Source organism: Dermacentor andersoni, chromosome 3, assembly GCF_023375885.2.
Source record: "Dermacentor andersoni chromosome 3, qqDerAnde1_hic_scaffold, whole genome shotgun sequence".
Taxonomy (NCBI): domain Eukaryota; kingdom Metazoa; phylum Arthropoda; class Arachnida; order Ixodida; family Ixodidae; genus Dermacentor; species Dermacentor andersoni.
In genome coordinates this window covers 178,465,109-178,489,807 of record NC_092816.1, presented here as the reverse complement: position 1 = coordinate 178,489,807, position 24,699 = coordinate 178,465,109, and the positions used below count along the sequence as shown (strand labels likewise).

Here is a 24,699-nt window from a genome sequence, read left to right as displayed (position 1 = left end):
ACATACACGGGTGAGAACACATGAGATACATACCAAGCCTAATCAACCCATCAGCCAGTTATATCCCATTAACCTAATAATATCTCATGAACAAGTTTACACATGCAGACTTTGCAGGGATACGGCAAATCACTGCAAAGTGTGCACGTGTAAACATTTACTTGAAAACACATGCATACTACTAAAAAGTAAAGATACGGTGGCACAGGAATTAGCAGAGGCGATGTATATCAGAAAGCTTGCTGACAAATGTATTAGCGTTCCGTAATTCTCTCTTCACGAGAATAGGTTCCTGGTTGATAGGATATCATTAGGTTGGGTTTGTATCTCAGGTGATCTCCCCTGTGTATGTTCCTGTTCTCGTACCTGAGAGTATATAAGAGAAGCATCCTGGAAAATAAACTTCATTTGCGAGTGTGCGCCTATCCGAGTCTTCTATTCTGTTCTCCGTTTCTTACTTTTTTGCGCGAGAACCATTTGTAAAAGCAATGCACCAAGTAGCCCGGCAGCAGACGTTACTAAACATTCCTTCAACAACAATTTTCTGTACCCTTTTCAGCAGTCTAAGTAATACGAATGAAGCCGCTAAGATGTCCTATATAAACATTAAGATGACATAACAGTAGTTAAGCGAAGAAAGTTAGACTTTTGCCGTTACTCGTGTGGGGCAGTACGAACGACTACTGAAACACGCCGCGCTTCTACCGTGTGCCTTGGGCACTGATCTAGTTTTCAGTAGCTATTTGTATGGTAGGTCACGAGTGCGCAGAATTAATTTGAGGGCTGGATCGGCCAGAGATGACGACAGGAAAAGGCGTGACGACGCTTTTTTTTTGTTTGAGCCGGCGTCGAGAAAAGCGGGGCCTATCGACGACCAGTGTATTCCGTCGTCTTTGCTCTCTTATTGTTTGCAAGTGCACGGAGCTGCTCAACCAGCCTAACCGGACCAGTTGACCCGACATAACGCATTCCATCGGCTTTTTGTCTGTTTACACAGCTCGAGCCTGGCGGAATCAGATTTCGAACATGGCGTTTGCGTAAGTTAGCACACATGTAAAATGGTATCAATATTCTGAAAGTGCATAGCAATGTGCATAGAGCAGAATTATTGAAGAGCTACTTACGCATTGACACTCTGCCTTGAGCATAACCCAGCAAAAAGAGTTCCTTGATAGCTTCATTGAAATAAATAGAAATCGCTTAGCACATTGGAAACACTATTCGGTCAGAAAAGATAGATGACATTGCCAGAATAATCGGTCGGACTTGAAAAAAACCGCACCAAACTAGTACTAAATTTATTTTGTTAGCTCCAATTAATAAATGTGGCGTTTCGTAGCAGCATAAATGTATCGAGAAACACTTGGTTGATACCTTAATGCCCCCCGCAAAGCTGGTCTGAAAAAGCTGACAAATAATTCAACGTCAGACTAGCCAGTTTGACTTGAATGGACTGGACGATAGGTCATTCACAGAAACAAAGGTCTTGGGAGCCTGGCCTCATAGCTCGTTAGCCCAGAAAGCCATTCGAATGCTTCTTCAGTACCTGAAGGCAACTGACTTGAGTAGCTGCATGTAGACATCTTGCACCTAACTTAGTGCATGTGAAAGTGCGATATAGACTCATCCCTTCTGCTTCTGCCTTTTACTGCGCCCCCCACTTCCCACGTTTAGGATAGCAAACTAGACTCAGTCTGGTGATCCTCCCTGCCTTTCCTTCCTCTCTTCTCTCTCTCTCACACACACACACACACACACACACACACACACACACACACACACACACACACACACACACACACACACACACACACACACACACACACACACACACACACACACACACACACACACACACACACACACACACACACACACACAAATAATTAGGTTTACATCGAACTGTCAACACAAACTCAAGCCTGAAACCAAAAATGCTGCTCAACCGTATTTATGGCGCGAACTACAGCGCACCCAGGACAGGTGTTTTTTTACTGAGGCTGAAGTCGAACCTAGTCTGAACGAACAAAAGTATGAATACTTGTTCGGAACACAATGGTACCAGAATATATGGCGAACGCGCTGTCCTTGAGTTCTTCCATTTACAGGATGCTTTACTTCTTCAGTTGTCGCATCCTGCTATGAGACGGTGCAAGAAACGACTTCGCAGAATACGCTGCATTTGAGAATAAATCCAAATGGCCACCTCGCCAGCAATGTTTGCAAGTGCAAATTCGACGACTTCAAGTGAGCTCTGTGGACAAACCATTGTCCGAGCAGCGTTGTGAATCACCTTCTTTCTTCATTCTGACAATTCAGGAATACTTTCATGTGATACTAACGCTCAGTCTAAACAGTAGGAACAATATTAAGAAAACACTACAATACCTGCACGATCCTTTAAACATGCTTGCCAGGAGCAATCCCGAGCAGGCATAAACTGCACCAGGGGTGAGGGTGGGTGCAAAATGACAAGCGAAGAAAGGCCAGTGCGTCTTCTTGAATTAATTACCATTCTGCTGCGAATGAATGCGCTATTATTTTCAGTGCGCGGCAGGCGCGCAGGTAAACGGCCACACAGAGCTGCTTTTGCTTCGTGGCATGGTCGAACGCTCACTTGCTGCCTCAAGGCCGATCAGAACGCTGCTAGGAGTTGTAAAAACATTTGGAACGCCTAGTGTGAGGGCTTTAAACTTTTCAGTTGACCCTTCCTCACCCCTTTTAGTTTAAGAAGTAGAGGTTGGCACTGTGTGTCACACTTATCGTCTTTGCTCAAAGCTGAAGGACCTCACTTTCGTTTCAGGATTAAGGTTTTTCTAAACATTGCATAGAGGAGATGGCAAATGGTAGAGATAATAGCAGTGATCATGACAGCTTGGCAATGCACGTAGAGACCGAAACGAATAAGTGCTCAACAACGATGCTTTTTTTTTTTTTGTCACTGTACTATTATATACCGCTAATGCTCTGCCATTTTATTATCTGTGTTAGTAGCTGTTTTCTAGACGCTATATATCTTCGATCGGCTTACTGCGATTTTTCGTGAAGGGTCTATTCCCTAAATAGGAAGAATGAAGGTATTCCATCCTTCATTAAAAACAGTTACAATTACATGTCTTCGAGGTGAAGAGTGAAAGCGCTGAGCACTCGCCATTCAGGACAAATTGTGGTAATTCTAATTGTATTAAACATAGAGTTTCTCACTATAACACCTAGAGGGTAATCTGGCGCCACCGTCTATGGGAGTTTCTTAAGGGGGCACCGTGCCGTGATGGGAATGACGGGATATGTGTCTGCGAGGCTCGTGTTGGCTGGTGTTGTAAGAAGCTTCATCTAAAACGTGGATATGGCTACGTAAATAACGCGTTCTCAAAGTAAAATGGTCCTAAAATGTTTTCATTCACGCATATTACATCTTTACTCACCCACGATGCATGACCAAGCGAAGAAAAGCAAGAACAGACGACCAACTGTTTCAAAGCGAGCGCGAACTTTGTCGTCTGTACTCCAACTTTAGCGGCCCGCTGGTACTTTTTACGTAACGTGTAGTCGTACACACAATAACAAGTTCTCATAGTTAAACAAAACATGGTTTCGCGTAATAGTAAAGCTAAAACAGCTTTTCACGTGCTGTTCTAGTAGAAAATGAATCATTGTGACAGACGGAACGGTACTTGCCAAGCGTGTCTTCAAGGTGTCCTGTCTCTACGAGAACGATGCCAATCCGAATCCACAATATACCGGCATTCCCATGCATACCACAGCGCAGCAGCGCCAGATTTCCCTCTAGGTAATGTAGTGAGAAACTCTATGGTATTAAATGTACATAAAGCAGCGAATACGACAGGTGAATCAGGAAGGTTGTGGCAGTTACGACAGGTTCTCGGGAGGAGTGAATGAATATATGTTGCTGTTCCCCTGGTAGTGTAACGTTTTGAACATGGCCACGTTAGCAACTTATGACGGGTGTTGGCAATATGAGCGTGTATACGTAGTTATTCAGGTATTGGATTCTTTACTCATTCTTTGAAGGTATGCAAGACTGGCTGGCTAAATTCAAAGCTAGTAGTTGCATTTAACCTGCGGAAGAAGGACGCCTCAAGCTGTCATGACGTATGCCGTAGGAAGGGGCTCCGAAATTGGTTTCAGTACGTGGGGATATTAATGTGCCTCCAATACAAGAGGCGTTTGTGTTATTGAATTTTGGACCCATCTAAATGCTGGCCGCCGCGGCGGGCATTTCATCCCGCGACCTTGGGCTAAACAGCGCAACACCATGGCCCCTAAACCATGCCCTGGACACTTATTCCCGCCCTGTATTAGAAGTAACAAGCAAAATATGTCTTCTAGTCGAGAGTTCACAGCCCGATAGAGAGGGTCAAATTTACGTAAATTTCATGGCGTACCTCTTAAGCGAGCTCATCCTCACAAGCCGGAAGGAAAGAAAGAGCGTCATCTGTGAGGATAATAAAGAACAGTTGTACGGCTGTTCCCATTGGCAACCCATCAATAACTGTTCGGAGTTCCTGACGGAAACCTTCTCCATGAAGAACATACATGGAGAGGCGCTGCAACATTTACATCCTAAAAGAAAATGTTGCGTAGACTCAAATACGTTCTTAGCTATCGGAAGCAACGTCACACTCATCCGCAAGTTTATGTGCTCTGCATGTTGCGGAGAACTGAATGAGCGCTACGGAACACATAATGCTACAGGCCACTCCGTCGCCAGCACCGTCGGCAACAACCTGCAGCAAACGCTTGGGGCAGTTCTGTGTGCAAGTGAAAAAGCAGTTTTGCCAAGTGAAATTGTTGCAGGCATTGGCACAGAAAGGTGAATAACCTGTCCTTGCTCATGCAGTTACTCTTGCTGCTTGCCAAGCCGCGCTCCGATCGGTGCAATTGGTTCGGCTGCGGTGTTTCGAGGACCGCCTAACACTCATCCGCAAATAGCAGGTTTGGTGAGCACTGATTCGAGAACCACTGCGTTAAGACTGCAGTGTGGCTGATGACGTCTATCTAGAGTGCATTCACCGACGACTCGAATTGGCTTGGTGTTGCTGCGACTAACAATGCCCTAAGTACGGTGACTGACCTCAAGCAATAGATTTTTCACGACAGAGTACTGCATTTAGGACGTCGCAATTTTATAAATTCTGTTATGCTGGCAGGGACAAAGTAAGAACGCACTGTTACTGCTTTCTTGAGTTGCCCCATGTCTTGGTCAATTGTGGCAATTTTTATGCATTTCGCGCTTTACTGCATTTTATGCATTATTGATATTTTTTCGAATGCCTATGTATGGTCCTTTTCTTCTGCTTGATTGTCTGCTCAATTTCTCATTGTATTTTTCACTGCCCCCTATAGTCATGACTATGAGATAGCGCTCTGAATTTATTATTTTGTATTTGCTTAATACCTTTGCACGTTTATTTCCAAATCAGTTCATATGTACATCCCTTATGCCGCGCAATTTGGGGGGATTGCTTACAGGTATTATGAGCAGCAGTTATTTATGTCATTAACGTCGTCATCATGGCCGTCATCTTCATGATTGTCCGCTACTTACAGCTTAGCAGTCTCTCACAGGTGTGAACACGCAAGGTATTCCGGAGATAAGCAAGACTGACGCGTGCTAAGACCCCGGAAGCGCGATTATTGCAAAAACCCGTACGGTAAATCAATTCTGGTTGGCTGATGCTCTCTGGCTAGTTTTAGATCGATTGCACGTTACATAGAATGTCTGTGGTGTCATGGTCTCTGCTACAAGAATCAATCCTTTGCGAGTGCGTGATTCCGATAACATTGTACTTTGAAGAAACAGCACGAAAGTTTCTCTATTCATTAAAGTACTTTTGTCAAGGGAGTGTACCATTACTTTATTTAATTTCTATTAACATAAATGAGGTGCATATAGTGCCTTGCATATATATCATTCCATGTGCTTTTGCATATCTCGTAGAATGAAGACATAACCAAGCATTCTACAAGCCTTTTCACTGAAATGCCAATCAATGTTTATTAAGGAATACCGCATAAAAGGGTGCAATTCAGAAAGAAGAACTTACCAGGAAGTGCTACCAGTAACAAAACTATGCGAGGAAACGAGGCGCCTTTCATAGCTTCTTCCTGAAACCTACAAAAAAGAAGTCTCAATATCACAACAGTGGTACATGTTATGAATCCATGATAATCACAGGAGCAAATTTATACTAGCCGCTGCAGTTTCTTACTGATATGATAAGGGACGCGCCTAGTGATGTCAGGAGTGGCGCCACGAAAAGCGAACACCTGCATGAGCGCTGCGAGATAGCATTCTATCTGCCACCCTATAAAATACAATGCAGCCTTCTTATTGTTTCTTGCTTTCTGCAAACCGCACATACAATTAGCGACGAGGACGGCGGAAGCAAGGAAAGATACAGGAACGAAGTGCTGAAGCTTACCAACCAACCACCGAGGCAACGCTCTCAGGAGCGAGGCTGCACGCAACCGCACGGACAACAAAAAGAAACAAGATTTCCGAGATGGCAGCCTCCAGTCAGAACGTTGAAGGGGACCGTGGTCACTGACCAAGTCTGACGCATAATCCGACGTTTCGGAACCACGTACGGGTTCCTTGTTCACTGAGTTGGACAGGAAATCGTCGTCACTTATGTAGCCAGCACGTGACGTAACGAACGTGCGTAAATGACAGGTATAGTTCCTGGTGTCCGGTTCATCGTAGCTGGCGTCGCTTGAAAGATTAGCGATTTTAGCAGCTGCCGGGATGACATTCTTTTCTCTGGCAAAAACAGTGGCACTGTCCCAGTCAATCTTGTGATTATCTTCCTGTGCATGTTCAGCAATAGTGTTCGTCGTGTGGCATTTATTTCTTAGGTCACGTTTATGCTCCATGAAACGTCTGGAGAACGTCCCTGTTTCACCAATATATACTTTGTAGCAATCAGCGCATGGTATCTTATACACGACTCCTGGGAATGATTCAACAGGTAACCTGTCTTTTACATTCATTAGCTGGCTCCGGAGCTTGCTGGTCGGGATGTGGGCAATGTGCTAGTCGTATTTTGAAAATACGCGCGACAATGCCTCGCCGATTCCTTGGACGTAAGGGATGGCTCCACGAGCACAGATTATCGTGCTGTTCTTCGATCTTGGCTGTAATATCCACTTATTGGTTCTGCGTATGAAACGACTAGGGTAGCCATTGCGGGTTAGCTCACGGTGGATTGTCCGTTATTCCTTTTTCAGTGCATCGTCCCCTGAGTAGACGCGTACAGCCCGTGTTATCAGGGACGATACTACGGACATCTCGTGGCCGACAGGATGACAAAAATTAAATCTGAGGTAACGATCGGTGTGCGTAGGCTTCCTGCATGCTGAGAAGTCGAGAGCGCCCCCATCCTGACAAACCAGTACACCCAAGAAAGGAAACAAGTTGTACCTTCGTGTTCAACGGTGTATTGTATGCACGCATTTTGGGTGTTCAGGCAGTCCAGGAAGCATTGGATGTCTTGCTTCTTCAAAATACAAAAAGTAGTCATCCACGCAACGATACAAAACTTTAGTTGCCGGGTTGAATGTTGTCAGCACCTTTCCTTCCAAGGCTTCCATTACTAGATTGGCCGTGGTGACCGATATTGACGCTCTCGTCGCCGTGCCATGCGCTTGCTGATAAAGGCTGCCCCCATAAGAAAAATGCGTGTTGCTTAGAGAAAACTACAGGAGCTGGCTAGGTTCGGGGACGTCGAAAGGCATGCGACCAGGAAGACCATTGTATGCTTCTACAGTTTCTTTGCACGTGGCTACTGCCCTAATCCGCTGGCACACTAGTGAAAAGGGATGTGACGTCGAACGAGACCATGACATCATCTTCACTCAGAGTGACATCCTTTATCTTTGCTACAAATGCCTTTGAGTTTTCGACGTGCGTCAAGGTATTACCGGCAAGAGGGAGGGCTCAAAACCTGGTGAAGGTAGCCCGATAGTCGGTAGAGCGGTGATCTGGTGAAGTCGACGATAGGACGAAGTGGGACGTCAGGCTTGTGGCCTTTTGGCAGGCCGTAGATTTCAGGGGCTGAAATCTACGGCCATTTCATCGACCTCACGAACGGTCACCTCACTCCCAGGAGGCCCAGCATTTATTTATTTATTTACCGTACCTCAAATACCCCTGCTGGAAGGGTTTTACGTAAGGGGTGGGGAGCATACATATTAGCAGAAACGCAATACCACTGCAGTAAGCACTGAAATTAGTTAGAAGAGAAACAGGAATGAAGAAAGACGTAGAAACTACAACATTTCGCACATCCGTAAGTGAAGAAACCGGAAAGCGCCAATGAAAAACACGAGAACTTATCAAATATGACAATCGAAATGTGTTAAACGTAATGTGCACAAAAAGTGGCAGTAACATTTTTCTAGGTATGGACCACGGTAAGCAAAAACAGGCAGACATTTCGATTAACGTATTAGAATGTCCACATAAACATGTTTAAAAGAATACTACAGATGATTCGAGCAAATAATGCAATCATGCAACTCATTCAATGGCGAACCTAAAACACGCAGGATGATCACGAATAGTGACGCTGACTGGGAGAATATTCCAGTCGATAGGTCTTTGAGAAAACAAAGAATTAACACGAGCAGTTGTCCGAGCATACGGCGGATAAACTTCTTTATGGTGGCTGATACCGCTTCAAAGACGGTATGCTGGTTTGATAAGGGTCTTGTCGGGAGGGAATGTATGGTAGAGATTATGATAAAGGCAGAGTCTGAATGTTTTGTGGCGCTATATAGTTTGGGAAGATTAGCCTTTGATTGTAACTGAGTGAGACTTGGATGATATGAGTAGTCACAAAAGATAAATATGGCTACACAATTTTGTACCGACTCCAGTTCCTTGTTAACAGGAAGCTTTAGCTATGGCCCAACTCCGATGCGGCCTATTCAAATACATGTAAAACTCAAAAACGCTTTTTTCAGTGAACCCGTGAACCTATTTTAATGCAATTGGTTGCATTTGAGAGAGAAAGGTAAATTCAACTGACTGTTGGAAACGAAACTTCAATTTATGGTCTCCATTTTGTTGAAAGAATTTTCGAAAATACGGAAGTTTGAAAGAATAGAAGCACGAAGTTTACAAATTATTAGCTCACCATCAAGAAGAGATATAGCGGTTCTGTACACGGCATCCATTCGATCATTTATAATGTACAAATTCTTTTTGTCATTTTAAAACTTGTGTGAATTTGTTACGCTGTGTACAAGGGTTCTGCAAAAGCTCTATTTACGCAATATTATTTTTTTAGATTCATGTGTAACACATCATTTTTGTCTGCTTTAGATGTAGTATGAGATTTCATTCACAGAATTGTATTATCATATTTCATTACAAAGTTACGGAGTTGTAAAGTTGATGGATTCGTTTTCTGAAAACGTGTGTTTTTGGCCACATTTCAGTAAAAAAATTGACGACCTAAATAAAAATTTTGAGACCAGCAGTCAATTTCTTTAAAATGCAACAAACTTCCTCAAGTTTGGGGCCGTGGTCGGAGAGAGAAACGAATTCTCCTTTCACGTGTATTTAGATAGGCGCACCCGAACTAAAACAACCTTTTAAGATTGTGGTTATAAGGGTCCCATATCGTGCACGCATATTCTAACTTAGGTCTTACAAGGGATTACTAGGCTATTAACAGAGGGCGGGGAAAGTGCGATATTCCGTCGTACATAGCCAAGGGTGCGGTTAGCTTTGTTTGTGATGTGTGTGAAGTGTGATGACCACGTGAGGTCACGGGTGATCTTAAGTCCTAAATATTTGAGGGAACCTGCTGAAGAAATGACCTCACCATTAAGCTTGTACGTATCAGTTTGATATTCTTGTCGCCAACGAAAAGAAATTACGGAAGTTTTCTGAATATTAAGCACAATGAGCGACGTATGACACCCAATTTTAACGTTTATTATGTGGCACTGAAGCATTAGGCCATCGGTGGGATCAGTGATGCAGCGGTAAATGACACAATCATTCTCGAATAAACGAATGTTTGAAGAGGTGCACGCGGTGAGGTCATTGATGGAAATTAAAAAAGTAGCGGGCCGAGTACGGTTCCCTTTGGGACACCGGAGGCGACAGTACACAAGGCGGAGTTGACTTCATTGGCAGAAACGAACTGTTGGTGATCGGTGAGGAACACTCTTATCCATTCAAGCACTAAGGGGTCTTAGTTTAGATGCGATAATTTTAGCAAGCGTCGATGATGAGGTACTTTATCGAAGGCTTTTTCACATTTGAGAAATATGGCATTTACTTCAACGTTATTGTCTAGGCTAGAACTGATGTCATCAATTTGGCGCCTTTTTAGACACCTATTAGATCTGGAGGAGACTCGGGCCGCTCAAGGCCACAAGACTCCTAGACTGGTAGCAGATGGTAAAGGCGATAACTTCCTCGACGCAATACGTGACCGTTACTTTAAGAAGGCCGAAAGCATCCAGCATGCCGAATATGACGTCGTCGTAAACGAGAAACTGGACGCGGAATTTAGCGAATCGGAAATTCGGATAGTCCTGTTCGAACTAAACATTCCATCGGCGCCCAGCCTGGACCGGGTTACCAACAAGACTCCCCGCAACCTAGACGACGAGTTAATCTCCCGACTCGCGGCCTACTTCAATGAGTGCTGGCGAGAGGGTTCCCTTCCCGAAGCGTGGAAACGGGCCCGCGTAGTAATGATCCTTAAACCTGGCAAGCAAGTTACGCTCTATAATCTAAGACCGATTTCGGTTACGTCTTGCGTCGGCAAAGTCATGGAACACGCAGTTCTCACCCGCGTGACCGACTTTCTCGAAGATCATGACGCGTTCCCCCACACCATGCTAGGATTCCGCCGCAACCTCTCCGCAAAAGACGTATTGCTTCAGCTTAAACACCAGATCGTAGACGGCACTACCAGCTCCACTAAGGCAATTCTAGGCGTAGATATTAAAGCAGGCTTTTGACAACACGAAGCGATCTTAAAAACAATTAGAATATTAGGACTAGGCCAAACAATGTATAATTACGTTGGAGATTTTCTCACGGGCAGGCGCGCATGCGTTGTCGTCGACGATGAGGAACGCCGGAATTTGAGACGTGTCCGTGTGGCACGCCGCAAGGATCCGTCATATCACCATTACTCTTTAATTTAGTTCTACGCGGTCTACCCGAGGAATTAACAGAAATAGAAGGATTGCATCACAGTCTCTACGTGGATGACATCACCCTCTGAGCTCCCGGGGGCGGATGTGACGCTCACGTCGAGCGAACGCTACAGGCAGGAGTAGATGCGGTTCAGAATTACTTCCGTAGAACGGGCCTCGAGTGCTCGGCTACCAAGTCCGAACTCCTACTCTACCAACCCACAAGAAGAGGTCGTAAAACCCTGCGCGAAGAGGAACGGGAATACTCCAAAATACGCATTACATTGGCAGATGGTACTCCCGTGCCGCACGTAGAGAAAATTAGAACGCTAGCGTTACACCTGTAGGCAAACGGCCATAACGGAGAGACGGTGCGAATACTTCGTCGTTCGGTAGATGACATGATCCGACTCTTGCGTCGCATCACGAATGGACGCAATGGTATGCGTGAAGAGTTCGCGATCCGTCTCGTACAGGCGTACGTGATAAGCCACATAACGTATGTTGCCCCCTACCTGAAGTGGAACGGGTCCGAAAAAAACTAAGTCGAATGCATGATGCGAAAGGCTTTCAAGAGGGCGGTCGGCGTTCCACTTAACGCGAGCACCGACAAGTTTCTAGAGCTCGGAGTTCACAACTCACTCAACGAGTTAATTGAGGCGCACGACGTTCCGCAATACGAACGATTACCGAGGTCAAAGGAAGGTTGATGCCTCCTCGAGTCGCTCGGCATCACGTACCACACTCAGCATGGAGAAAAGATGGAGGTTCGTGCCTCGGTTCGCGACCACCTGATCATCCCGCCGCTACCCAAGAGCATGCACCCGACGCACCACGCCGGGAGACGCAGCAAACGAGCAAACGACCTTCAGAAGACGTTTGGTAACAGCAACGAGGTGGTGTACGTAGACGCGGCGCGATATGGAGGAGGGAGAAGCGCACATGCGATCGCGGTTGTAGACCGCACGGGTAAGTGCCTCGCGAGCGCCACGGTGAACACGGGACACACGGAGGCGACTGAAGAAGACGCGATAGCCCTAGCGCTCGTCGCGGTGCCGAACGCTGCGATCGCTGTCAGCGACTTGCAGGCGGCAATCCGCGGCTTCGCGCACGGTCGCGTTGCGCGGGAAGCAGCCCGCATACTCCAAATTTCTGACGACGGCGACTCGCCATCGCCCTCTCAACATCAAAATTCTACGGTCTTCCTCCTCTGGACCCCGGCACACACCGATTTTCCGCTCGAGGGCAACGAGGCGGCCCACGCCACGGCTCGACGTCTCACACGCCGAGCCGCCGCTGATTATGTAACCGCCGCCTCCGCCCCCGAGAGCGTGGCATCGGATCTGCCGGATCGGGACACTACAACAGAAATACAGCAACAAGAAACACACTGGGCGTGGGGCGATCACCTAACCACGTTCAGAGACCTCACCCAACTACAGACTCGAAAGTCGCACATTCCCGCCATCGCACGATAAGTTGAACAGGAACGAGGCCATAACTTTACGCTTGCTCCAGACACACACCTACCCTAGCCCCGCTATCTTACACAACTGCTATCCGCGTTTATATCCAATAGGTGCGTGTAAAGCTTGCGGACAGAGAGCAACGCTGCGACACATGCTCTGGGAATGTGCCGGCAACAACGGTAATCAAACCAGCTCCGTTCGCGACGCGTCCATAATCGCGTCCGTTGCCAGAGTACGGGAAGGCTCAAGTTCGCTTCTTCCCGACGTCGCCCCAGATGCGGGAGCCGCCGGGGACCTTCTCCGTAGGCGTCGCCGCCGCTGGGAGGTGGCTATCAAAAGTTCAGAGCTGGCAGACCAGCTCTGGGCCGTCCGGCAAGCCGAAGATGCCGCCCGGGTCCAAGGACTTCGAGCCGCCACCTGAGGCTACCACAGCAAGAACTGCCGGACTATTCTTTAATAAAGTTTCTTCTTCTTCTAATTGAGTGTTGAAAGAAAGGCCTCGCCGGAATCCGTGTTGGTTAGGAGCAAAAAAATCAACACAAGGTAAAATTTTCACGTGTGAGTGAATAACGTGCTCCATTATGTTTGAACAGATACTGGTGAGGGTAAACGGACGGTAAGACTTTGTTGAGCCACTTGTGGATTCGGTATCGCTTTGCCAATTTTCAAATCTAAAGGAACAGAGCCTGGTTCGCGGGACTGTTGAAAGGTTCGCGCTAAAGTTATTCTAGCGATGTGCTTAGTATTTTTTGATACTTTGCTATTAATACTGTTAATCCTGCAGATGAGGTTAGTTTTACTGACTCGGTGATTTTAGAGATTCCAAGGGGTTTGAAATTGACTGTGGGCATGCATGGATGATCAAAAAGGGAGTGTGCTGGAAGGCTTTTGGAAAGTTCATTGGTGAAGACAGATCGAAGTGCTGTGTTTAGAGTCTCGGCAACTTCATGCTTTGCGAGGCGATACCGGCTTGATCCAACACAGATATAGATGTCGAACTAGACGTGACTATATAGACGTGACTATCCGCAAACCACTTCTCGTCGCTCACCTTCACGCCGACGCCGATCCTTGTCGCCCATGCGTCGTCGACCAGCCCCTAAAAATGAGGGAAACTAGCCCCTGCAGTTCGTGAGGCAAGAACTGCGCTGTCGAAATGCTCAAGTACTCGAACTTTGCCGTCGAATATTGTCGAAGTTTTTGTAGAAGGCACCCGTGCATATGTTCTTGTCGATACCGGTGCTGCCGTTTCTGTTATAGACGCCACACTTTGCCGCAAGCTTCGGAAGGTGACCACGTCTCTTGAGATGATGCCCTTACGTACAGCGAATGGAGACCCTGTTCGGCCTATAGCCGCCTGCACTGCTCGACTTCTTATCGCTAAAGAGCACTACATTGTTGAGTTTATCGTCATTTCATCTTGCTCGCACGACATCATACTTGGCTGGGACTTTTTATCGTACAACCACGCCGTTATTGATTGTGCCAGATCTGAACTTGAGCTCTTCCCGTCGTGTGATCAGTCCTACAACCCCGCTCATCAAGCCGCACACTAACTAGTCGTAACAGAAGATACCAAAATTCCGCCTACAGCAGCTGTTTTGCTCCTCGTGTTCTGCAACAGCATATGTGATGAAGCTGCATTCTTTGAACCATCACGCCTCCTTCTAAGTCGGAAGCCACTTCTTCTGCCTTATTCGACCCTCTCTATTTCGAAAGGAACAAGCGCTCTCTGCCTCACAAATCCTCTTCCGTATCCCATCATACTGCTTAAAGATGCATCCGCTGGATGCGTGCAACCCATTGATATCGGTCAAATTTTTTCCGTGCAGCCAGATTCAGCTCGACGCGACCTCGACGTCGTCAGTGCTCTTATTCCTTCTGATGTACCAGCTGCCGACCTATTCGATTCGTCGATCGCAGACGGACTATCACCATTTGAACGCTCTACTCTTCTCCAGCTGCTCTACCAGTTCCGCGACTCTTTCGATGTGGCCCAACGTGCCCTTGGCCGAACTTCCGCCATTATTCACTACATCGACACCGGCTCCAACTCGCCAGTGCGACAACGCCCTTACCGTGTCTCCACCGCGGAACGTCAAGTTATTACCGACCAGGTTGACGATATGCTTAAACGCGACATTATTTGCCCTTCCCCAAGTCCGTGGGCATTACCTGTGGTTCTCGTTTAAAAAAAAGGATGGATCAATTCGCTTCTGCGTTGATTACCGGCGCCTAAACAAGGTCACTCGAAAAGACGTGTACCCGTTACCCAGAATTGACGATGCCCTTGATTGCCTACAAGGTGCCGAGGTTTTTTCATCGTTAGATTTGCGTTCCGGGTATTGGCAGGTGCCTTTAGCAGAGGCCGACCGTTCAAAGACAGCCTTCGTCACGCCTGACGGTCTATATGAATTCAATGTCATGCCCTTCGGCCTCTGCAATGCGCCTGCCACCTTCGAGCACATGATGGACTCGGTTCTGCGGGGTTTGAAGTGGCACATGTGTCTCTGCTACCTCGACGACATTGTTCTCTTTGCGCCAGATTTCACAACCCATCTGGAACGCCTCAACCATGTCCTGACCTGTCTGAAGACCACTCAGCTGCAACTAAATCTCAAGAAGTGCCGCTTTGCTGCGCGAGAACTTACAATTCTCGGTCACGTCGTGTCAAAGCACGGCTTGCTTCCGGAGCCGGCTGAACTACGTGCTGTGACCGACTTCCCCAAACCGACGACTCTAAAGGAGTTACGAAGCTTCGTAGGGTTATGCTCCTACTTTCGTCGGGTTGTGCGCAACTTCGCCTCTATAATTGCGCCTTTGACCCTACTTTTAAGCAGCGCCTCCAATCTTTCGCCCTGGTGTTCTTAGTGTGACCAAGCCTTCTGCACCCTTCGCCGTCCCCTGATGTCACCACCTATACTGCGCCACTACGATCCCACGGCTGCAACTTAGGTGCACACAGACGCCAGTGGTGTCGGCCTCGGTGCTGTTCTCGCACAACGAAAGCCTGGGTTCGCAGAGTATGTCGTCGCATACGCCAGCAGAACGCTCACCAAGGCTGAGTCAAACTATAGCGTCACCGAGAAAGAATGCTTGGCAATAGTCTGGGCGCTTGCCAAGTTGCGCCCTTACTTATATGGCCGCACGTTTGATGTAGTTACGGACCATCATGCATTATGTTGGTTGTCTTCGGTGAAGGATCCGTCAGGTCGCCTTGCCCGCTGGGGTCTTCGACTTCAAGAGTTTGACATCCGCGTTATATATCGTTCCGGACGCAAGCATGCCGATGCTGATGCACTGTCGCGGTCACCGCTATCCACGGAAACTGCGTCCATATTCATCATAGACCACCCATTGGCAGCTCTTAACGTCGCCACCATCTCCTCTGCACAGCCCCACGATCCCTGGATCGCTTCGCTTCTTGACATTTTATCCGAGGCACCCACCGTTTCGACCACTCTAACACTGCGACGCCAAGCTTCGCACTTCAGCATCCGTGATGGCCTCTTGTACTGGCGCAACTACTCGCTAGATGGTAGGAAGTGGCTCCTAGTTGTCCCCAGAACGCTGCGCTCTGCAATCTGCCCGAACTTTCACTCCGACCCGCAGTGTGCTCACGGCGGTGTCTTCAAGACCTGTGAACGCTTACGCAAAAGGTACTACTGGCCCGGAATGTTTCGCTTGGTCGGCAAGTTCATTCGCAGCTGCCACGAGTGTCAGCGACGAAACAAACCACCAGATCCTGCCGCAGGTTCATTACAGCCCCTTCCGTGCCCAGACCGCCCATTCGACCGCGTTGGAATTAACCTTTATGGACCTTTACCTTTGACCATGGCGGGAAACCTATGGGCTGTCATTGCTGTCGACCACCTTACACGATACGCCGAAACCGCTGACCTTCCCACGGCAACAGCACAGGACGTCGCCTCTTTCATCCTCAAGCGTTTTGTGCTTCAACACGGTCCTCCTCGCGAACTCCTGAGTGACCGTGGCCGCGTATTTCTCTCTGATGTAATCCAAGCACATCTCCACTAGTGCAACATTGTACATCGGACGTGTACTGCCTACCATCTTCAGACGAACGGTCTCACTGAGCCGTTTAATCGGACACTGGGCGACATGCTAGCGACACATGTTGCATCTGATCAGTCAAACTAGGTCCTGGTTCTTCCATTTGCGACATACGCGTGCAACACCGCTACGCAAGTCACAACCGGGTATTCCCCCTTCTTCTGTACGGTCGCCAGCCGACGCACACTATCGACACGTTGCTGCCATCCGCACCAGATGCCTCCGAATGCACGCCCGTGTCGGAAGCCGCCCGTTACGCTGAAGATTGCCGACAACTAGCCAAGCGCTTTACTACAGCCGACCAACAACGTCAGAAAAACGCTCGCGATGATGACCACTCTCCTGCCGCAACATTCGCTCCTGGAGCACTTGTGTGGCTGCTTGTACCACCCTGCGCCCCTGGCTTGTCGTCCAAACTACTCCCAAATTATCATGGTCCCTACCACGTCGTCGAGCGTACTTCGCCCGTAGACTACGTCATTGAACCTCTTACGCTGCACGGCGACCGTCGTCGACGTGGGACGTGATGTTGTTCACGTAGACCGTCTGAAGCCGTACTTCGACCCTCTTGTCCCCACCTGTTAGATCGCCAGGATGGCTCCACCTTTCTCGACGGGGGCAATTGTAATGAAGAAAGGAAGATAATGACATCCCGATCATCATCAAGAGCGGAGGGCACGAGATCGGCGCTCGAACACCACCATCTTGTTTTCCCGACCTACTGTTCAGAGCTACCGCCTGTTTGTTGGACTCGTCCAATAAACCTCCTTACACTTCCATATTCTAATTTGGGTAAAATGAAAGTGTTGAAAGCTAGAAATTTTGACCTGAGGAGCCACCAATTTCAATATGTGTTTAAGAAACTAACATTGCGGGTTGCAGACACGCAAACGTCATAGACATGCCTGGACCAGGCAAGGGTTTTGCTTATGGTAACTCCTACATATTTGTAGTCGCGGACTTCTCTTATCGGGGAAGCGTTTACACTGTCGGCGAAGTGGGCAGGATTTTCTTTTGTTCATTAGACGTACTAGCACACTTTTCTCTGAATTTAACTTCATCGACGAATGCCAACACCATTCGTTAATGCCTGCATGGCTGTCACTTAAACTGGATTGAACTTCGAGGCACACCACCCGACAAAATATCACGCAGTCATCCGCGAATAACCTAATGATAACACTGGGATCTATAGCGAAGTAGTGTTATTGATATAATAAAGACATAATGGGACCGAATAAGCTGCCCTGGAGTATGCAAGATGTACCAGGTGAGAATGTAGAGGAGAAACCATTGATATCTACGAATTGAGTTCTGTTTGACAGATGTGAACCTATCCATCATCATCATCATCATCATCATCAGCCTGATTACGCCCACTGCAGGGCAAAGGCCTCTCCCATACTTCTCCAACTACCCCGGTCATGTACTAATTGTGGCCATGTTGACCCTCCAAACTTCCTTATCTCATCTGCCCACCTAACTTTCTGTCGCCCCCTGCTACGCTTCCCTTCCCTCGGAATCCAGTCCGTAACCCTTAAACCTATCCAGTGAACCTATCCAGTTAAATATAAAATCTGGAACACCGAATTTTCGAAGTTTTCCGGCGTGTTTTCCGTGTGGTGCACGGTGGAACACCTTACTAAAATAGTGCAAGGAAGTTGCTAACCTGGGGCCGTATTCCGTAACGGTTCGCTTTGGAACCGGTTCGCTCTCACGAACGCTATTGGTCGGCGCCTCGTTGTCGTCATCCCTGGTGAGCCTGACCACAAACTGTGTTGTCGTAACACAGGTTGTCAATCATCTGGAAAGGAACCCGTCGTCTGCTAAGAGAGCCGCGGAGTTTCGCTTGAGGGTGGCGCGCGCTGGTGAGCATGACCTAGAGTGTCGCTAGGGCAAGCGTGGCCGTCTACTAGTGTCGAGCTGGCCGGCGCGACAAGAGGGATGCCGATAGTGGCTTTTATTGCGAAGCAATACTACTTTAGGTAGCACTTCAGCCCGTTCCGTGGCGAGGCGGTGGTAGGTACCATTGACCTTTAGCGTGACCTCGCTGCGTGACGTCACACCACGTGACCTAGAGTGACGTCACACCAGCTGTATAAAAACGGGGCCCCATCTCACGCCGTCGCGAGGCGAGGCGGTAGCCACCAACGGCGGCCTAACTCCCGCTCCTCTCACCAGAGGCGCTACGGTCGGTGTGACGTCACACCAGCTGTGTAAAAACGGGGCCCCATCTCACGCCGTCGCGAGGCGAGGCGGTAGCCCCCAACGGCGGCCTAACTCCCGCTCCTCTCACCAGGGGCGCTACGGTCAGAGTGGGCATATCTTACGACGCGGAGAAAATGGAGTGTTACCGCACCGTCGGCCAATCGATACTGGAAGATTTTGTAATGGGCACGCTGCTGAGAGAAATGTTTGTCGGCATACACGGATTCGACGGATGACTTCCTCTTAGATGATGCACTGTAAGCCGTAACACTAGCATAACCCAAGACTACCACCAGCCATACTACCAGCTGATCCGAGAATAACACACTATTGCTTCGCAATCACCAAGCTAAGCCACGGCCGTGTTTTGGTTGTGTTGCTGGCGAGCGTTGGCCTAAGACAACAACGTGACGAGAGGCAACGGGGCGACACGTACGACATGAGCGAAGGCGAGTTGCGAAGGCAGTTTAAGCAGCGCAAAAACAGAATGCAATAGATTTGCTATGAGCTTGAATATCGCGGACCACAAGATTTAGTAGCGTTGACACTGCGACGAAAGTGCTGTGCTCGCTACGTTTTTTTTTTGTTGTTCTTATTATTGTTTTGCTACGTGTTGTTTTCAGCAGTGCGTATGGAATGTAGAAGCTATTGGGTTGTCGCAACGGTTAGTCAGTCGCATCATTACCACCGTCGCTAGAATCATTACGGGTTAGGTAAAGAAAAAAAGGATGTGAGATTTCTCTCCACGCTGCAGGAAAAAGCCGCAGTCAAGAACGTTTCTTCACGGCAGCAAGATTCTCGAAGTTGTGGGTCCCGTGGACGGAACACTCATCGCAATCGTTCATCCTAAGAAGCTCCGCCACGGCTAAACGAAATCCTATTAGAGCCGCGGCCTACACACAGAGAACCGCTTTGTTTGCTTAAAATATGGCGCACCACCGAGCGACAAAAAAATAGAGCAACGCAGATAAAATCAAACCACTAGCTCTCTGCGTCAGAACCTCATTTATTACTGCGAATTAAATATGCAAGTGTTTTATACAAACTAATGTTTTTTTACCGCAACATCCTTTTTTTACCTCAACCAGCAACATCCTTTAATCACTATATCGTCCCCAAAATACGCACAAAAATGATGACGTGACCTTGCGACGGAACGCCGCAAGTTCTTGCTCGCGCAGCGACATTGTCTTTCTCCCAGTGATATCACCTTGACGTAACAGCCGGACCGGACTGGTCACAAAGCGAACCGTTACAGAATGCGGCCCCTGCGCTTCCCCACGGCCTGCTGTGTTATTCGCCCTAACGCCAGTATGACTCCTCCTAGGAACATGCCTTACCGCAACCCGCCCTTTCCTTCCCGTTATCGAAATCCATCTCAATGGCGCACACCGGACGAGAAGCCCATCTGTCTGTGCCGCCGCCGAATCGTTAACGTTTCCCGTCACTGCCGCAGTCGATGGACGCCTCCGCCCCGAAACACCTTTTGGCATATCTCCACTTCGCCCAGAAGCGCTGTACCCCACCGTTTCCTCTGCACTTCCAGTGCCTATGGTGCTGATCGCTCATACGCTCGCTCACCTTCACCACAACATCGCAGCCCGTCCGCCACAACTTCGCCGCTCTGCTTCGCCGCCGTACGCAGGGCCTAACCTGCCCGAAGACTAGATGATACGGCACCTCGAGGTGTTGTTGCACTGTCCACTTTGCCGCAAAATTGTCCGCTGACGCTATTAACAAAGGAAAACCTCCTAGACGTTCAAGCAGATAGCAGACCTGTCACAGCATTCATCGATATCGGCGCGCGCATCTCCATTGTGAGCGCTCACCTCCGCCGTCATATAAAGAAAGTTCTCACACCTACCATAACTCGGGTCATAGGCATCGGCGATGGCTGAAGGGTTGGCGTAGTGAGAATGAGTACTGCCGGCGTAAGCTTTGGGGGTCGCCATACTGTGGTCCTTTTCACCGTGCTTGCCTATTGCCCCCATGACCTGATAGTTCGTCTAGATTTTCTCTCTGATAATTCTGCGTCTATCGATTGTTCCGCAAGTACTCTCCGCCTTCACCTGCCTCTCCTCCCCGTTCGTCCTGCTGCACCAGAGATTCATCTAAGACCAACTGATTTTGTTCACGCGCCGCCGCAGGTCCTGACGTACATCGAAATGTCACCTTCAGAGCCAGTTCCAGATGGTTGTGATATCGCTGCACCACTTATTGACGTTGGTCTCACGCACAACGTCACCATCCCTCATACCATGGCGTCAGCGACAACCTCACTTGCCTTGCCATGGTGAATTTCGGCTTCACAAAGCAAACACTTCCAACGAGAATATCCCTGGCGACGATAACTGCTTTACGAGATCGCTGCGTTGAGTCTTTTGCCGTCGACGACACCTGTGAGCCTTGCAAGTCTTCCAGTTGTTCTAACGAGGACATTGCAGAAATGGTTGCCCCGGGCCTCTTGCCTGGCGAAGCTGAAGCTCTCCGTAACTTATTGTATATTTATGCACACATTTCGGAGCTAAATAATCGTCCCTCAGGTCAGAATTCCTTGTCAAACACTGTGTCCACACCGGAGGTGCTCAGCCTGCTAATCGAAGACTCTACCGAGTTTGAGCCCTGGAGCGCCAATTCATCAAGGCTGAAGTGGACATGATACTAGGAAAAGATATCGCTGAGCCATCGCCCAGCCCCTGGGCGTCACCTGTCGTGTAAGTGAAAAAAAAAGACAGCACGCGCTGATTCTGCGGTGACTATCGGAAAAGGACGTCTGCGCATTACACTGTATAGATGACGCCCTTGATTGTCTCTATAATGTCCAATACTTTTATTCCATCGACCTTCTATGCTGGCATTGGCAAATTGCTGTGGATGATCTCCATCGTGAGAAGACGACCTTTAAAACACCCGACAGACTTTATCAAATTAAGGTTATGCCCCTTTGGCTTATGCAACGCTCCGGTCGCCTTTTAGCGTATGGTGGACTCTTCAACGGTTTAAATGGACGGCCTGTCTTTGGTACGTGGATGGCGTTATAGAGTTCTCACTTACGTTCGGCGACCTCACCTACCTACCTCACCTACATTGAGTCACTCTCAGTCATTCTTGTTATTTTTGGGAAGGCTGGACTGCAGCTCAACTCGACGAAATGCTATGTTGGCCATCATCAGATAACTGTACTTGGACTTATGGTTGAGTCTTCTAGAATTCGGCCTGATCCGGGAAAATTTCCGCCGTCATAGGCTTTCCTGTGCCGCACTCAGTAAAAGATGTCCGCAGCTTCATAAGAATTCGCTCTTACTTCCGCCGCCTTCATAAAGCTTTTGCCACTGTAGCACACTACTAAATTAAACAATGTTCCTGTCAAAAGGACCACGACACAACGAGCATGCTCACGGTGCGCGATCCGCGGAGTCGGCGGAATGAGGCTTCTGCCTAATTGATGATTGAGCAGGCTCGCATAAAAATATAATTTGTGTACACGAGGCACCAGCGTCTGTCTGTTTTTTTTTTTTTTTCACTCACAAATTGGTGACTCCGGAATTCGCGTCATCGCTATCAGCCCCGGGTGTCTGAGCGGCTTCGCTGGGCCTACCGCCGAAAGGAGCTCGAGCCCCGCTTTCTTCGCAGTCAGCCTTTTATCGAATGTTTACAAGTTTATGCGGCCTGCAGAACTACTATCCTTACTTCGTATAGGTTCTTTAATGACGCCGCGCATAGGGTAACAATCATGATTATGCGATTCGCATTTTGGATGTTGGAATTTATGCCCATTATATTGCGGACAGCTGTGGTGCTTTCAAAGAAGGCGGCGTGAAGAAGACAGTGAAATCGCTCAAGGGGCTGAAACTGCTATGGCCGCAGTTCATGTTCACCTATCGGTAAAACAGGCCCGGAAAGTATGAAGCGTATTGAAGTTTGCGAATCTGATTTGGCCGGAGTCTTCTGGAAGCTGGTCTTAAGAAAGTATGGAATTTCCATCGCGCACCAACCGCGGCGACGAGATTGGTTGGCAAGTCTCATGGACCACAGCGGCGCTAGCTATAGTTTATGTTAATTCGAGAGCATTGAAGAACAGTCTCTACAATCAGATATGTCCTTAACTGCGCAAACTATGGGTGATAGTATGCGGTCGCCTAGAAGAACAACTGTTTAATCTGGGTGAAGCCGCGTTTAGTTGGCTTTTTCATTGAATCTCCTTTTGAATTTTTTAACTTTAATTTTTTCTTTCATTTGCTTCTAACCTGCTATACCTCTCGTTAAGTGGGTTTCCCTAAGGCTTAGGCTTTTTGCATTGAGGAGCACAAAAATGTCGCGTACCAAATCGTCTCTCGAGTCAAAGTTCTCCTACACCCACAGTGACAACCCACCTTCTGATTGTCTAAGCAAAGACGTTGTAGACGTGTGCTCCACGGACGTCATCTATGAATGCAAAACTGACGAAAAGTGTTTTCGCGCGTAAGTACTGGTGTTGAAGCGGCACTGGAGTGGTAACCAATTGCATGCAGAATAACTTATACTTTAGTCATTCTATGCACGCGGACTGATAGATACCACTGTTTTACGAGTGCCTAAGGTTCAAACATCTTTTTTTTAGTTTGGTTGCATGACCACACGTGCCCTTTGCATCGGCTGTTTTAACGCTGGTGAAAGTCCGACCGCAGACGATGAAAATGGCCGAAAGAGTCAAACAATGCGGTTCGCTTTACAAAGACAACTTTGGCGCCACGGCCAAAAACAAACGCACAATGGCAGGTAAGATGGCATTCATACCGATGCGCCATGTTTGGAGCGCACCAGTAACGCATCGACCCTCTTCAGGAGGAGCTTAGTTACAACGTGAGGCTAAGGAACTATAGGCTGTCCGGGTGCCAATTTATTCCTTCGTGACATATGTCGTTACCTGCATCGTATTGCATCAAACATTCATTCTGGTTAATTTCCAGACTTGTTTAGTAGATCAATTGGACTAAGTTGCACTTCAACGCGAACACCGCAAGCGACCTTGATTACGTTATCCCTGATTAAGAATGCAGAAAGGCTATAACTGCCTGAAATATGTCGCATCAACACTAATTGGAGGAAATAAGTTTTTCAGTGAAGCGAGAAACGCGGTGGTGATGCTGAGACACGTGGAATTAGAAATAATAGTATAAAGTGGTTGATACGCCAACAGTTACTTTCAATGTCGACACGTAGGATGACATTTCCACAGTCGATGCCTGGAAGTTTAGCACAATAGCCATATCAAACGAAATAATTTGCGAACATTTCTCATGATAAAAATTCTTGCATTGTTAAAAATAAGTCATCGGTAGTAATGCTATAGCATAGTAAAACTGGTAAATATTTTACTATCGTGAAGAACACTTACTCTTTCGTATGGCCAAACTGATTCCCAGCGCGGAAATTTCAGGTACCGACAATATATAGAGGGAGCTACACGAACGTACAGACGTCACGCCTCATTCACACTCATTGTAACAAATGGTGACGCATATCTCTATCAGTTTCAAAATGTATTTTTGCAAGCCTCTGCGAATGCAGCGAAATAATAAAGAAATTGATTTCTTTAGATATTTCTATTTCTATAATCGCGGTGGCCTGCAGCCTAGTTATTGTTTGGCATTTGAGGCGCCAATACATGTCGCATATGGAGAGAACACAATGAACAATGCTGGCCGTGCAAAACAGCCGCATCGTCAAGATTGCAACGCAATATATGAGCAAAAGCACGTAAATGGGTTTGTACTAGGTC

At 47.8% G+C, this 24,699-nt stretch overlaps 1 long non-coding RNA gene across 1 annotated transcript; it reads right to left on the bottom strand.

The window, feature by feature from the left end:
• Window positions 1-1,124: 1,124 nt before the first annotated feature.
• LOC129382958 (uncharacterized) lies at window positions 1,125-24,425 on the bottom strand. The gene is made up of 3 exons (XR_008610926.2): window positions 24,316-24,425; window positions 6,069-6,136; window positions 1,125-1,175 (listed from the first exon to the last, which is right to left on the bottom strand). It is a non-coding gene; the product is annotated as an uncharacterized lncRNA (long non-coding RNA).
• Window positions 24,426-24,699: the final 274 nt, after the last annotated feature.